This window comes from Bubalus bubalis, chromosome 1 (assembly GCF_019923935.1).
Source record: "Bubalus bubalis isolate 160015118507 breed Murrah chromosome 1, NDDB_SH_1, whole genome shotgun sequence".
Lineage (NCBI taxonomy): Eukaryota > Metazoa > Chordata > Mammalia > Artiodactyla > Bovidae > Bubalus > Bubalus bubalis.
Window position 1 is genome coordinate 138061703 of NC_059157.1, and position 15620 is coordinate 138077322.

Genomic DNA, 15620 nt, shown 5'->3' on the forward strand with positions numbered 1-15620 from the left:
CTAGGTGATCAGTGCAAAGAAATAGAGGAAAACAATAGAATGGAAAAGACTAGAGATCTCAAGAAAGTCAGAGATACCAAGGGAACATTTCATGCAAAGATGGGCACAATAAAGGACAGAAACAGTATGGACCTAACAGAAGCAGAAGTTATCAAGAAGTGGTGGCAAGAATACACAGAAGAACTATACAAAAAAGATCTCTACAACCCAGATGATCACAATAGTGTGTGATCACTGACCTAGAGCCAGACATCCTGGAATGCGAATCAAGTGGGCCTTAGAAAACATCACTATGAACAAAGCTAGTGGAGGTGATGGAATTCCAGATGAGCTATTTCAAATCCTGAAAGATGATGCTGTGAAAGTGCTGCACTCAATATGCCAGCAAATTTGGAAAACTCAGCAATGGCCACAGGACTGGAAAAGGTCAGTTTTCATTCCAATCCCAAAGAAAGGCAATGCCAAAGAATGTTCAAACTACCGCACAATTGCACTCATCTCACACTCTAGTAAAGTAATGCTCAAAATTCTCCAAGTCAGGCTTCAACAGTACATGAACCATGAACTTCCAGATGTTCAAGTTGGTTTTAGAAAAGCAGAGGAACCTGAGGTCAAATTGCCAACATCCGCTGGATCATCGAAAAAGCAAGAGAGTTCCAGAAAAACATCTACTTCTGCTTTGTTGACTATGCCAAAGCCTTTGACTGTGTGGATCACAATAAACTGTGGAAAATTCTTCAAGAGATGGGAATACCAGACCACTGGATCTGCCTCCTGAGAAATCTGTACGCAGGTCAAGATGCAACAGTTAGAACTGGACATGGAACCATGGACTGGTTCCAAATTGGGAAAGATGTACGTCAAGGCTTAGCATGTGAAATGTGAGGCTGGATGAAGCACAAGGTGGAATCAAGTTTGCTGGGAGAAATATCAGTAACCTCAGATACTCAGATGACACCACCTTTATGGCAGAATGTGAAGAACTAAAGAGCCTCTTGATGAAAGTCAAAGAGGGTGAAAAAGTGGATTTAAAACTCAAAATTCAAAAAACTAAGATCATTGCATCCAGTCCCAATACTGGATATGGGAAAACAATGGAAACAGTGACAGTCTTTATTTTCTTGGGCTCCAAAATCACTGCAGTTGGTGACTACAGCCATGAAATTAAAGGATGCTTACTCCTTGGAATAAAAGCCCAGACCAACCTAGACAGCATATGCAAAAGCAGAGACATTACTTTGCCAACAAAGGCAAAGCTATGGTTTTTCCAGTAGTCATGTATGGATGTGAGAGTTAGACTATAAAAAAAGCTGAGCACCAAAGAATTGATGCTTTTGAATTGTGGTGTTGGAGAAGACTCTTGAGAGTCCCTTGGACTGCAAGGAGATCAAAACAGTCAGTCCTAAAGAAATCAGTCCTGAATATTCATTGGAAGGACTGATGCTGAAGCTCTAATACTTTGGCCACCTGATGTGAAGAAATGACTCATTGGAAAAGCCCTTGATACTGGCAAAGATTGAAGGTGGGAAGAGAAGGGGACGACAGAGGTGAGATGGTTGGATGGTATCATTGACTCAATGGACATGAGTTTGAGCAAGCTCTGGGAGTTGGTGATGGACAGGGAAGCATGGCATGCTGCAGTCCATGAAGTCACAAAGAGTCGGCCACAACCTAGCAACTGAACTCACTGACAACATCCTAATACAAAAAAGCAGGAAATATCCCAGAATGACAGTTGTACCAGGCATAGAAACAATGGCCACAATTGATCGACAGGAATATCTCCAGGCCAAAATCAGAAAAACTTCAATGTAGCCAATAGAGCATTTTATGAGTTTCATCTGAATCTTTCCCCTTCTTTATTGTTAACTTTTCTCTCTCTTGCATCAAGTTTAAGAGGAGTTTATTTCATTACTATTTCAAAAGAACACTCCCTAGTTTCTTTTAGATTCTTTGGTTTTTCTCGCATCCTAAGGTGAGGATTAAATGCTTTAATCTAGCCTCTATTTGTCTTTAAAAATAAAGCCATTCAAGGCCAAACTTTTCTGAGAAGAACAAAAAAATTATTGCAAAATGTTATTAATAGCCATTTAATAGATCTTCTATAGAACACTTGGGAATGAATAGCAACAGATATATACAAATTAAGCAAACAAAAAAGCAAAGAGGTTAATGTTTAGAAATATATGTGAAAGAAAAATATCATATGTCTTGGCTTAGAAGTAAAGGATATTCATTTATTATTACTAATGTAAAGACAATTGAATTAACAATTGTGATATAACTTTGTAATTTTTTAAAAAGGGATGACATTTTGTATGGCTGGGTGTGAAATCTTAAAAAAATTAATTCTCAATCAACAAAACAAGAAGTCAACAGATAGTATCAACTGTTTATAATCAAGAAATTACTTAAACCTCAGAAAAAGAAAAAAAGAAAAAGAACAGCTGAAAATCATTGTCTCCAGAGCAGCCTGGAAAGAAATATTAAATGCTATTTTTAATAAAAATGCTACTTTTACATTTTAAGCTCATATGCTGTTTAAACTATATTAAGATAATACTTTTATAAAATGGTGATTAATTTATTTAGTTAACCTAATAGAATGCACCTAAATTTTTGTTTCTTTAGAAGAGAAAGTGGAAGAGGACAGAGAAAAATGGTGAGAGATGTCGAAGAAGGAAAGAACAAGAGCATCAGGAAATGAGTAACTATGTAGAGTGGCTATAAAATATTGTAGAAAGAAGCTTTATTAAAATGCTTTTCATTAAATGTAGAGGTAATCAAAGTAATTTAACCTGATTGTTAATTACTGTCTCTGGAACGTGTTAATTGTTGTGCTATATTTGTAAATAAATCAGTAAAATATGGCTTAATTACTTCCACTGTATTTCTTCATTCACTCCCCCATCAATACCCTAATGCAGCCTACTTCTCTTGTGCATAGATGTCCACAACTCCCTCCCAGCCAGACATCCTGCCTCTAGTCCCCGCTCAGCCTCATTCCACAGAAGATCCTATCTTCATAACAGGACTTCCAGCCCAAGAACCTACAGCAGTCCACTGTAAGCACACTGCCTGGCCTTGAAGGCCCTTCCTTGACTTCTCCTCACATAGAGTAAATTCCCACGACATATACTCTGTGCCAGTCGCTCATGCCTCCTTCCTGCACTGCCATTCTCCCTCATGTTAACTGCAAAACCATGGACTGCCCTTGTTTGCACTACTTGGTTACCCCACTCCCCCAAACAAAAATTTCTATTTCTCTACAATTTGTTACCCAGTTTTCATCTGTTACAATCCAGCTCAAACCATAGTGTACCTCTAAAACACCTCTCAAAATTCCACAGTGCACAGGTTTAACCCTTTTCTAATGACTCTCACATCATCTTCACCTCATAATTAACATCTGTTTAAGTATGTTTCTAGTCTCTATTTCTGTATTATATTTTTGCTGCCTATTCTGTTTTCCTATAATTACAAACTTCCATAGCAGGAAACACACTGAACTCCTCTATATTCTAAAATAATTAAAATCATAAATGAAGCCCAGTAACATTTTTGGATTGTTTAAAAATATGTATTTTATAGCACTCAGTGCATTTTTGTACACATCCTTCATACTGTAGATATGTTGAATGGTTGATTGATTAACCCACTTTAAGTATAGTAAATAAACATATTGTAATTTTACAGCTGTGAGATACCTTGACTAAGCCTTTATGTTATTTAACCATCACCTTTCATCCTTCTGAGCTGAATCTGTGCTTTAGTTGTTTTGTCACATATTTCAATTTTCTAATTTAGAAAAAAATAAGTCAGAATTTTAAAATTTTATAAAATATTGATTCAGGTACATGGTAATCAAAAATAACCTGTTACCAGAATTCATCACTAAATTCTCTTCATAATATCTTACTTCATTCCCAATTAAAATTAAATGGCTTTAAAATTAAATGGAAAGTGGAGTGTGGCATAATAGACCTCCGAAAAATTTACTTTGAAATTCATGTTATCTGATTGTTAATATTTTAGGACTAAACATTGAGTAAGTTTAGGATTAAAGAAAAGAGATATGGTAAGATAAAAAAAAGTGTGAGAAAAGCTTTGGTTCTCCTATGTGCAAAATCTTACTTCTAGTAGGACTATGTGTCCCACCTAAAACTGTATTATTCCAATTTTAATGGATGTTTTGATTGTACCCTTCCATCTCCATAAGGCAAAAGGTACATAAATGAGTGCAGCTACAAAGAAAAAAATTATATCAAATTTTCTATAGAAAATTTTCAAAATAACTATCATTAAGAAAACCCACGTGGAAAGTCCCTAGTCTCCAGGCAACAGGTTAGCATAAGCCACACTGTATTGCTGAGAAAAGGCAATGTCCTAATGTAAAAAGAACTGTTTTTGTCTCAGTTCCTGGATATTTGCAGAGTTCTATTAAAGAAAAAGAGAAACCAAACTGGGCATGTTAGCATGAATAGACAGCCAATAAACAGCAACAGAATGGAGGAGATTTATACCCCTTTTTTCAGACAATTAAAAACAATTAACATTCCTCTCAACAACAAGCCAGCTTCACATGTTGTGTGTAAATTTCACAAGCAGTCTTCCTGCCAGTAGTATACCTGACTATCAAGTCTTCATAGAAAACTGTTTTTTGTCTCACTTGCTCCGCAAGTTATTTTAACAATTGCCTTTGATAACTTAAGGAGAGAATTTGGCACAGAGAATTTGTTAAAACGTACATGAAAGCTGCCTGCCAAGGTAATGGTACAGAACAGGTGCTGTCCAAGTCAGAAGGTGGACGAAAAAGAAGGAAACCAACAGACGGAATAAGCACAAGAAATGACCCTGAAACAAGGCAGCAAGCGCCTCACACTGTTCCCACCACCTGGCCCAGCCAGGGCCAACCCTCCACCAATTGTCCAGCTCACAGTTGTTTACACATCCCACTGACTGACCTGGCCACATCGTCTGCCTCTCTTTCTTTTTTAAAAAATTTCTTTCTCTTACTAGAAGAAAGCCTATTTTATGAGCTGTTCGTTCACTGTCCTACTCTAAATATATAAAGGAGTTAGTGGTGCTTCTGATATGTTTGAGCTCTTGTCACGGTAAAGAAAACAATCATTTTTGTCTTATCTATTAGAAATTTGCTGTTAAAAGATGCTCTTGAAGAATTTAGGATTGGGTACTTTCTTACTTTAAAGGAAGTAATCAAGTTTTCATTTTACAACTAGAAATCATACTTGCTGTTAAAGACAGCAGGTCGTATTTTTGCTAAAACCCTTTAGCAGGATTATAAGGACAATTAGAACCTCTCTGTGGTTCAGCTTTGATCTCTTCATTAGTATCATTTCACCTGGACCAGCTTTAGCCTAGAGGCGGGGCTGCTAAACTGAGATCAGATACTAAGAGTCAGTTTAGATCAAGTAACCTTAATATGGGAAGCAAGTTCTTACAGTGACTGTTCCAAAGTGAAGTCCTTAGCACTCAGTGTGACTGTGTGTTATGGAACCCTAAGTAGTCAATTAGTAGGGAGGAAGCAAATTTTTTTCCTCTCCCCATCTTAGGTTAATTGGCTTGGTCCTGTAAATTTGGCTGACGAAAGACAGATGAATGAGAGAAAAACAAATTCATTTTCATGTGCATAGGGCATATACAAGGAAGCACTCAGCAATGAATACCTCAAAGGAATGGTTGGAATTCGGGGTCTGAAGGGCTTCCTTTGTGGCTCAGCTGGTAAAGAATCCTCCTGCAATGTGGGAGACCTGGTTTCAATCCCTGGGTTGGGAAGATCCCCTGGAGAAGGGAAAGTCTACCCAGTCCAGTATTCTGGCCTGGAGAATTCCATGGGCTATACAGTCCATGGGGTCACAGAATCGGACACAAATGAGTGACTTTCACTTCACTTCACTTCACTTTATATCTAATTCACTAGGGGAAGGGAATGGGGAGGAAAGGCAATTACAGAAAAACAAATGACACACTGAAATGATAATAAAAAAAAAAAAGATCTTAGACAAATCTATGGGGATATGCCAGTTTTGTAACAAAATTTGTTTGGATGTGGTGAGATTACACATGCTCTGAAGAAGATTTAGTGACTTTTGAGATCTTTAAGGAGACTCTGCTTTTAGGCAAATAAGGAATCTCAGAACATAAATGCAGTCAACTCAAAATCATTGTAATGCCCAATTCCAAAGTACTGACATATACACACTACTGTATGAAAATAGAAAACTAATAAGAACCTGCTGTATGGCACAGGGAACTTAATACTCTATAGTGGCCTATATGGGAAAAGAATCTTAAAAAAAAAAAAAAAGTGGATATATGATTCACTTTGGAGTACATCTGAAGCTACTATAACAGAATTGTAAATCAAATATACTTCAATAAAAATTATAAAAAATATAAAAATAAAGACTAAGAACAAAAAAGTCATTTTTATGTCAAACAAGACTATTTTGGGGGTGGTATTTCCTGATCTTTCTCAATATTCTCCAGTTCTACTGCTCTCTTTTATACCTCTTTTCTACTTTCATTAGACTTTCTTTAATTTGGCTATTCTTAACCTGTATTCTGAGTAACAGCAAGCCAGAGAAATGTCCATTTTTCCAAAACATTAGGCAGCATTTCTTTGAGAACTACCTCATCTTCACTTTGCAAAATGTTAACATTACCCTATGGATGGTGGACAGATTCCATGTGCAAACTGGCATTCTCGTTCATATTTTATTTCTTAAATATGTTATACAGTTAGATTTTATATGTTTAAAATTTATTTTCATTTGAAAAAAATTTTTAATGTCTTACCAAAATTACTGAGTTTATTGAAACTTCGAGTTTATCTATCCTTAGGCCACTAAAAAAAAATGAGAGCTAATACCCTACTCTGTGCAGCCTTGAGTGAGTGTCTTAGTCCTTCCAGAACTTTTTTGTGGCTATACCAAAAAAATTCACAAATGATTTCAAGGACAATCTGGCAGCAAGGTGACCAGTGTAGGAGTGTTAGTTGCTCAGTCGTATCTGACTTTTTGCAACCCCATGGACTGTAGGCCACGATGCTTCTTTGCCCATGGAATTCTCCAGGCAAGAATACTAGAGTGGACAATAGGACAGCATATTTTAAAGGAATAACCCCAGAAAAGCTGGTCAAAGCAAAGTCTCTAGAATTCAGGACTTTACAATGGTAAGAAATACAGAATTTACTATTATAACTGAACCCATTAATTTAATGATAGTTACCATTTCATCTCTTTCTCATTATAAAAGAAAGTTTTATAATGTATTTTGACTATATAATTTTCTGGAGTTAAATAAAACTTGGAATATATTGATTTCTTTTTCTGTTAAAAATCATTTTTTTCACTCAATCTTAGTTTTCTCCAAAACTTTTTCATGTTTTCAAAGAGAATTTATGAGGCCATATAATTTTTATTTACAAGTTGATACATTATTTTTTAAAATTATAAGTCATATTGCTTTTGATGGAGTCCCCTTACTATAAATCTAAAAATCAAGAGGAAATGCAGAGATCAATTCTGCCATTTGAGACAACTGATCAAAGAAAAAGGAGTATATGGGTTTTAAGTAGTCAGTCTTTGTGGGGACCCTCTGTTGGCTCAACCTACCCATTCCCCAGACTTTTACATTTGATCCCATCATTACACACTGTAAGCACTGAGAGCCTGCTCTGTGCAAAGTACTGCAATAGATCCTGGGAAAACAAGGTGCATCAGTCTAAGTCCTTGCTCACAAAGACTTTATATTCTAGGAAGTATATTCTATTTATGTAGGTATACAGGAAGAAAAATGGCTCGCCTTTCTGGTTGTTAGATATAGGAAGCTGGCCTTAGAATCTGGTCAGCCTGATTTGAAGATAATGTTCAGTATCAGATGAAGTCTTTCCAATTTAAGTGCTACCATTCAGAATTATGTCTGCATTCCTTGATGTGGTTCAGAAGGACATTCTTGAGGTACCCCTTTAGACATACCTCCCTATCTGAAACACTACACGCCAGATACCATAACTATTTTGTAACCAAAATTTAATATCTTCCACATTTGTCCTTAAGAATTTATCTCTAGCCCAACTTAGAGGTCCACTTTATTCCTCACTTTGTACCCCATGCTTACCTGTACTGTTTTCACAACATCACATAATGCTGTACTTGCCTATTTTCTTGACTGATTGCCACTGATCGGTAAGTCCCTGAGAAAAAGATACTTATTCTTCACCATTATATCCTCAGTGTAAGTAGCTCATGCTTAGTAGGTGCTCAATAAATATTTGTTGCATGAATGAGTGAATTGCTTCAACTTCTGTTTTACAAGAGAAACAGAATATTGCTAAATGATCCATTCCATTATCTTTCAAGTAGAAAGCTACAAGCGTGCATGCATACGTGCTCAGTCATGTCTGACTCTTTGCGACCCCATGGACTGTAGCTCACGAGGCTCCTTGTTCATGGGCTTTTTCCAGAAAAGGCTACTAGAATAAGTTGCTATTTCCTCCTCCAGAGGTAGAAAGCTAAATAATCCCAAATGATCCATGATGTATAACTAAATATACTGATTAAAATCTCTTAAAGTATAATTATATATTTACTTTTCTTTAATATACACAATGAAAATAACAACTGCTAGCAATTTCTAATTAGTTTCTCTTTTTCGAATCCATATTAACTTAGGATTCAAAAATCAGTGTGATACATTTATATAAGCTAAACATATAATTGTACAGCATAGTGTTCAGCTGTACATAGTGTACAGCATGGCTCCGAGTAAGTCCTCACTAATGCCAGCATGACAGTAGTAATGCCAATGGACCAGTTTATGGCGATGGCGATAAAGAATGTGTATCAACAATGTTATATATAAGTCATTTGAAAGACATGTATCCAAGATAATATTATAAAGAAAGAGGGATAAAAATTTGGACATCTATTTCAAGATATAGGAAAAGCATAATCACATGTCTTTTTTCCAAGTAATTGTTATTGGCATTATTCTTACATTAAGCATGATAATAACAAATTATTGCATTAGGAAAGAGAATGTGAATTATAGTCGCATAATTTTATGATACTCCATAGGGCATAGAATAATTCTCTCTAACGTCCAAAAGTGCAAGCAAACAATATTGACATCGAAATGCTTTTTGACAAAAACAGCCGTTACAGAGAAAAAGAGATAAAAAAAGGTTTTTATACTCTCAACTCCTCAAACCATTTTACAAATATTTATAAAATGTCACCAATAGAGGGCTTACCTGAGGTCAAGTGAAAGAGGCCCTAAACCATCAAAAGCTATTTCCAATGTCCAGCTGGGAGATCTAAAACAGAGAGTAACAAAGACAGCTTATGACAAAGCTGACACACAGTATTCTGGAAGGAGTGAAATCAATTGTGACATTTTTCATTTATTTGTAAATGCCTCTTTGGCAGTACACTCCCTCAAAACAACAGTTGCTTCTTACAGAAGAGGGGAGGTGATGGGAAAATACAGGAATCCTGACAGTTGCTTTAATGAGATTCTGCTTTAGGGCTATTCTAACACTTTTCCCAACAAGGAGCCTGCCCTTCATTTTCAATATCATAACTCAGTAATTTGGAAAATGTTATCTCTGTGAAAACTAAACCAGTCAGTCCTTAATAGCTATTGTTCAGTTGATTTTCCTCTTATCTTTCAATTAGAAGAAAACTTTCTAAAGCAAGTATCTAAATAAATGTCAGCCATACAGACCAATTATGTCTTTTATTAAAAAAGTACTCTTTTATCAAAAACAGTAATATGGTATGTGATTGAACAACTCAAGACACACTTTCCAGTAACTCAATATTTGTTTGAAAATATCACAGAGTACAATATAAGATATATTTTAAAGACTTTACTTTCTATGTTTTAACAAGTTCCTCTGGAAAAGGAAATTATTGCCAAGGTAGTTTCACTAGTCTTAAAAATTTGAGCAACTCCAAATTAAGCAGTCTAAAGATTCCACTTCATGTATTCATTCAATTTTCCTTTGATCATATATTAAGTGTTTGGTGGAAAGTAACTGTCCTTAACCCATTTCTTTAAAAAATGTAAATTATACTGTGCAAGGAAAATACAATCTAACCCAGGGTAGCCCAGCATCTATCACCTATTAGTCAACCAATAGATATTTACTGAACTGATAAGCTGCACAAAATCAAATCTTTGTGCTAGCAAAACACATTGTGGCATTTCACTGCGTTATGGGTTCAAATTCTAGATCACAGAGAAATGAACTAAATAAGAAACCTCAGAGATGTAACAAACTTTCTGGGTTCCAATTTGCTTTTCTATGAAGTAGAGTTGGTACTATTTACTGCATGTTATTTCTGTAATGATTAAATAAATGTTGGGGCAGGAACAAAGCACCTAGCACAAGTTCTTGGCTCATAATATGTTGTTAATAAACGATAGTTATTATAATTACAAGGTTTTACTTTGACCAGAACAAATAACATCTTTCTCAAATATAACAACAAAAGTAGCAATGATAAATAAGTAGGAGGAAACCATGGCTGTAAGAATTCTAAGATAAAACCTTTAGTTCTATCTCTTCCCTCTGTGAAACTCAGCTTTCTCATCACAAAAATGGAACTAATGTTCCTACCTTTACATAAAACACCATCTCAGCTTGGCTGTGAAGGCTGTCTGGGTATTTAAGTACCCAAATATCATGCATTCTCAGAAAATGTTCACTGACCATGGCAGTGAACATCATCTCAGGTTGGCAGATTAACTGTGGTCTAAGATTTGTGTTGGTAACCTTACTCTGATGGTCGCTGGTAACTTCAGGTACTGCTTAGTAGAGATGGAAAACTGCTCGAGCAGTTAACGTATGCAGACTCATGAAGGTTTTTGTTTCTTTATTCTATCCTCAATTACCTAGTGCAGTGGTTCTCAAACTTAAAATTACCAGGAACATTTTTGTAAAATGTTAATATCCATGTGCAACCCAACACAAGTAAATCAACATATTTTTTTAAAGGCTTTCCAGGTAATTCTAATGTGCAGCTAGGGTTTAGAAGCACCAGCCTAAATGCTGATGCTGTTTTTCCCACAGATGCTACTGGCTTCCTACCCACTGCTTTCTCTTCTTTAGAGCCCTGATTCATCTTAGGTGTCTATATTTTTTTCCCAAACAGCTCTGAGAAGATTGATTATGCCCAGATTCAAGACAACTCTGATTAGACTCAGCCAATCATAGTGAACCCATATCCTTTGCCAGGAACTGATTTAAGGGTATATAGGTTACCCATATCTAGTCAACAAGATGGGAGGAAAGGTATTTTGGGGCTTCAAGCAAAGTTTTCCACCTTCCTAACAAAAAATTTTTTTTTCCTGCTGTAGTATATGGATATGATTCCTAGAACCACTTTACTCATCTTGAAAGCATGAAGAAAGTTAATATTAGGACACAGGTAACATCTTGAGAATGGCAGAGAAGGGTAGAAACAGATTCTGCGACAATGTCATTCATCTGCTGAATTAATTTGTCCAACTTCTTGAATTATTATGTAAAATAAATTCAAATAGCATCAAAGTACTTTTATTTTTACACAGCATCCCAAAAAATATTAAATAAGAAAAAAATCTATATCCCAAGCTTAAGTTTAGCTCAAAGATGTCTTTGTTTATACTTTTAAATCCTTTATGAACTAAACCAACTAGTGGAAAATATCAATTTTTCTTAAAAACTAAATAGTGTCAGTTTTATTGAAGTGGCTTTATAGCACTTATTTTTACTAAGAAACATTGTATTGTAATATACATAAGAAATTTAATATGGATCCTGTCACTCAAATATTTTTCAGCAGTACTAATTTGTGCTAATCTTTATACACAATGTAAAATATTAAATATATTTTTTTCACATCATATATATAAATATATACAGGTATTTGCTTTTTTAAATTGTTGCCAATGATCTGGTGCTTGAAATAAAGAATATGAGATTTTTTAATATCTAATCACAATAACCCCATCATTTCCTAATAAATGTGCTTCTCCTTGTAATAGATTCTATGCATAACTTGCATTTCTTTCAGGTAGTAGATCTTACTATCAAAGGTCCATATTTTATAATTTTTATCCTTTTACTAGAGCAGTTATTTCCTAACTTCAGAGAATACTGGGAATACTTTGGAAAGACACTTTACTATCAACCACACAGTTGGAATGAGATTAAAAGGAATCTGTTCCAAGATCTACAATGGAGATTTAAAGTGGCACAGGCTGTATTGTATCACCATGCTCCAGTCTGCCACTTTAAAACCTGATTTCTTCCAAACTCTCTAAGTTCTTTTGTGTTGCTTCCTCTCTCTCCATCCCATCTGCAATTTCTATAATATTTATGCGACAATAAAAAACAATCACCAGAACTTTTGTGGGAAGGGGGGAAAATATTAGACTACCATTAGCAGGTGGTATTTGGTAGATAAAGAAGACAGTATCATGTATTAGGAGTCTTAGCTTTTGGGAGCCAGCAGAGATGATCAGATGGGGAAAATAGGAAGTAGAGCTGATGGGGGGCTCCATGATAAAGTGATCTCTTCCTACACAACCCACCAAATCTGTAATGTACAAACTGTCATGGCAAGTTTCATATGATGGATTTATTGTGAAAGCCAATAGGGGATATAATTTTGGTGCAGGACCAAGTGAATGTAAAAGGCTGAAACAAAGTGGGTTCCATGAAGCAGAAAAAGAGTGCTGGAAAAAAGAAACTCTGAGAACATTCTCCTCCCCAGAAGAGCTTGAGTGTAAAACAGTTACGCAAGCCAATTTTCCCTCAGTAGCTTGGAAAACCTCAATGTATATTTTATCTCCCTCACTATTCTATGAGCTCCTGAGATCAATGCTGCCTTTCACTCTTTGAACCATAACAGAACTCAATAAATGAATTTGGGCAAGCTCCTGTGGGAAAGCTCCTCCAAAACAGTCTTTGTCCATGCTAACTCCCAAATTTAAGCAAGCCCTGTATGCAAATTTCCTTTTCTACCCAAAATATTTTTTTATTATTTTTATTTTTATTTAATCTTGGCTGCGCTAGGTCTCTGTTGTTTTGCACAGACTTTCTCTAGTTGTGGCAAACAGAAGCCATTCTTTGTTAAGGTGCTCAGGATTCTACTTGCAGTGGCATCTCTCCTTGCAGAACATAGGCTTTAGGTGTGCAGCTCCCATGCTCTAGAGCGCAGGCCCAGTGGTTGTGGAATATGAGCTTAGTTGCTCCACAGCATGTGGGATCTTCTCAGATCACAGATAGAATCTGTGTCCCCAGCACTGGCAGGTCAATTATTTACCACTGAGCTACCAGGGAAGTTCCTACCAAAAATATAAATAAGACCAATGTCTCAATAATGCTAAGAATTTGGCAGAGAAAATCTCATGGATGACTTTAGTTCAGGGTCAAATTTGTATCTCCAGATCACTTACTGCTTGGTCAAAGATACAGGATAGCTTCTACCACTCAAGCCCTGGTCTTAACACAGTTCCTTGACAACTGCTACTAGATAATAAGAGTAAGAAATATTCCCACAAGTGTAGAATATTTTCCTGAATGTCATCTAGGAGCTCCAAGATCCATTTCTGGTATCTTTTGCTCTCTGCAAAAGATGGGAGCTTCTAACGTTATAGCAATAGATCTGCATGGTTTAAAGTATCATAGGTGCTTGTGTCTGTCTTCAATCCTCCTCCTCCAAAGATAAGTACCTGACATCATCTCTGCAGGGACTTTCACAAAGTAGAGGCTTAATAAATGTCTGGTGCACTGAACTAAATTATAGATGAAGCACCTATTGTTTGCTGTTTTTATTTATACCATAACTATCCTTAGATAATGAATTCATTTATTTTTTGAAGCACTAAAATACAACCACTGGTATCAGATATACAACCATTAAGATTGGATATTTTATTTCAGAAGTTTAAAAATCAACATTGGTCTTAAAAAGTTCTACAGATTTTTAGGAGGAATTTAATATTTTGAAGTTTATTTCTGATGGCAAGTCTCTATTTCTTGTAACTTCCATTTCATTCATAGAAATATATGAGATGTCTTAAGAACCATTGGTATTTCAATTGTAAATATTAAGGAAGTTGTATTGCAATGCAGGCAGGTAATCCTAAAGCCCAGCAGAGCAATAATGATTAACAACACAGTCTAGAGGGAGTGTAAATTTTAATACTGTCACCCATAAAATCCATGTTTCAAAGGTTACAAAACAGAATCGTTTACCAAAAAGCAAATAAATCAAATAAATCATTTTGTTTAGTGGTTTCTTATTTTATCTCTGACTTTTTAAATAATCAGCATCATCTCCCCAGAGCAGGTAAACTAACCTCACCTGCAAATGCACCACGCTGCTGCTGCTGCTAAGTCGCTTCAGTCGTGTCTGACTCTGTGCGACCCCTGAGATGGCAGCCCACCAAGGCTGCACCATCCCTGGGATTCTCCAGGCAAGAACACTGGAGTGGGTTGCCATTGCCTTCTCCAATGCATGAAAGTGAAAAGTGAAAGTGAAGTCGCTCAGTCGTGTCTGACTCTTCGCAACCCCATGGACTGTAGCCTTCCAGGCTCCTCCACCCGTGGGATTTTCCAGGCAAGAGTACTGGAGTGGGTTGCCATTGCCTTCTCCATTAATGACACTAATGGAAATTAATAATTTCATGATAGCCTTTTTGTTTTAAAGTTTTTTAATACCCATAGTCTTGTCTTTTTTCAAGTCTCATGAACAATAAGTCAATGTGCTTAATTTCAATTACTTCAACAAATTTGTCATTTCACAAAATAAGGTGATCATACAAGAGATGAATCAGTTGTACTATTCAATATTTTAATAGTCACATTTTCTATGTTTGTGATAATTTGTAATTTATATAAGGCTATTTCTATAAATCTAAGCATGCTATGAGTGTTTATAATCTAAAGGAAAGGAAAAGACTAACACATGAAACAGTAGTCATATTTAACCCATACTATTGATGCTCTTCAGAAAACCTAGTGAGGAGAGGTAATCTTCTCTGAAGAGAAAGTATGAAATATCAAGTTGGAATAAGCTCTCATGGGTGTATTTAAATCTATCTGCTTTAGAGATTAGCAAACGTTTTTTCCTGTAAAGGTCCAGATCATAAATATATTCTTGGCTTTGCTGAATATATTTCCTTTAGAAAAGTTATGAAAAGTGACTAATAGTTAATAAATATTGATTAATTACTGTATGTCAGGCAGTATGTCATGTTTTACATTTATTAAATCATTTAATACTCAAGCATATAATCATGCAGATACTATTATTACTCTTATTATACAATGATGAATAAACTGTGCTTGTACAAAATCACAGGGTTTCTAAGAAGCAGAGCTAGGATTTGAAAGCAGGAGTTCTAGGCTCCGAGCGCTAATGAGGTTAAGGCCTTGATTCAGTGTCTGCACAGGAATGCTAGTCTCCTGGTACAGTGAGTATACCCTACATTCTGTCTGCAAAATGTCATTACTGACAAAGAGGATGATGAAATAAGAGATGGAGGTGAATGCAGAGACATAAAAGCCAAAAGTGGTAGAAAGTGAGAGACGAGATCCA

The 15620-nt window shown here is 35.8% G+C and overlaps 1 protein-coding gene across 3 annotated transcripts in view; it reads right to left on the reverse strand.

Moving 5' to 3' along the window:
* NAALADL2 (N-acetylated alpha-linked acidic dipeptidase like 2) overlaps positions 1-15620 on the reverse strand; it is a 1624416-nt gene that overhangs the window by 1475006 nt on the left and 133790 nt on the right. For all 3 annotated transcript variants that reach the window (XM_044938294.2, XM_044938269.2, XM_025283251.3), the window contains one exon: positions 9278-9340. The gene's annotated coding sequence lies outside the window, so the exon portion shown is untranslated. The remainder of the gene's footprint in view (positions 1-9277; positions 9341-15620) is intronic.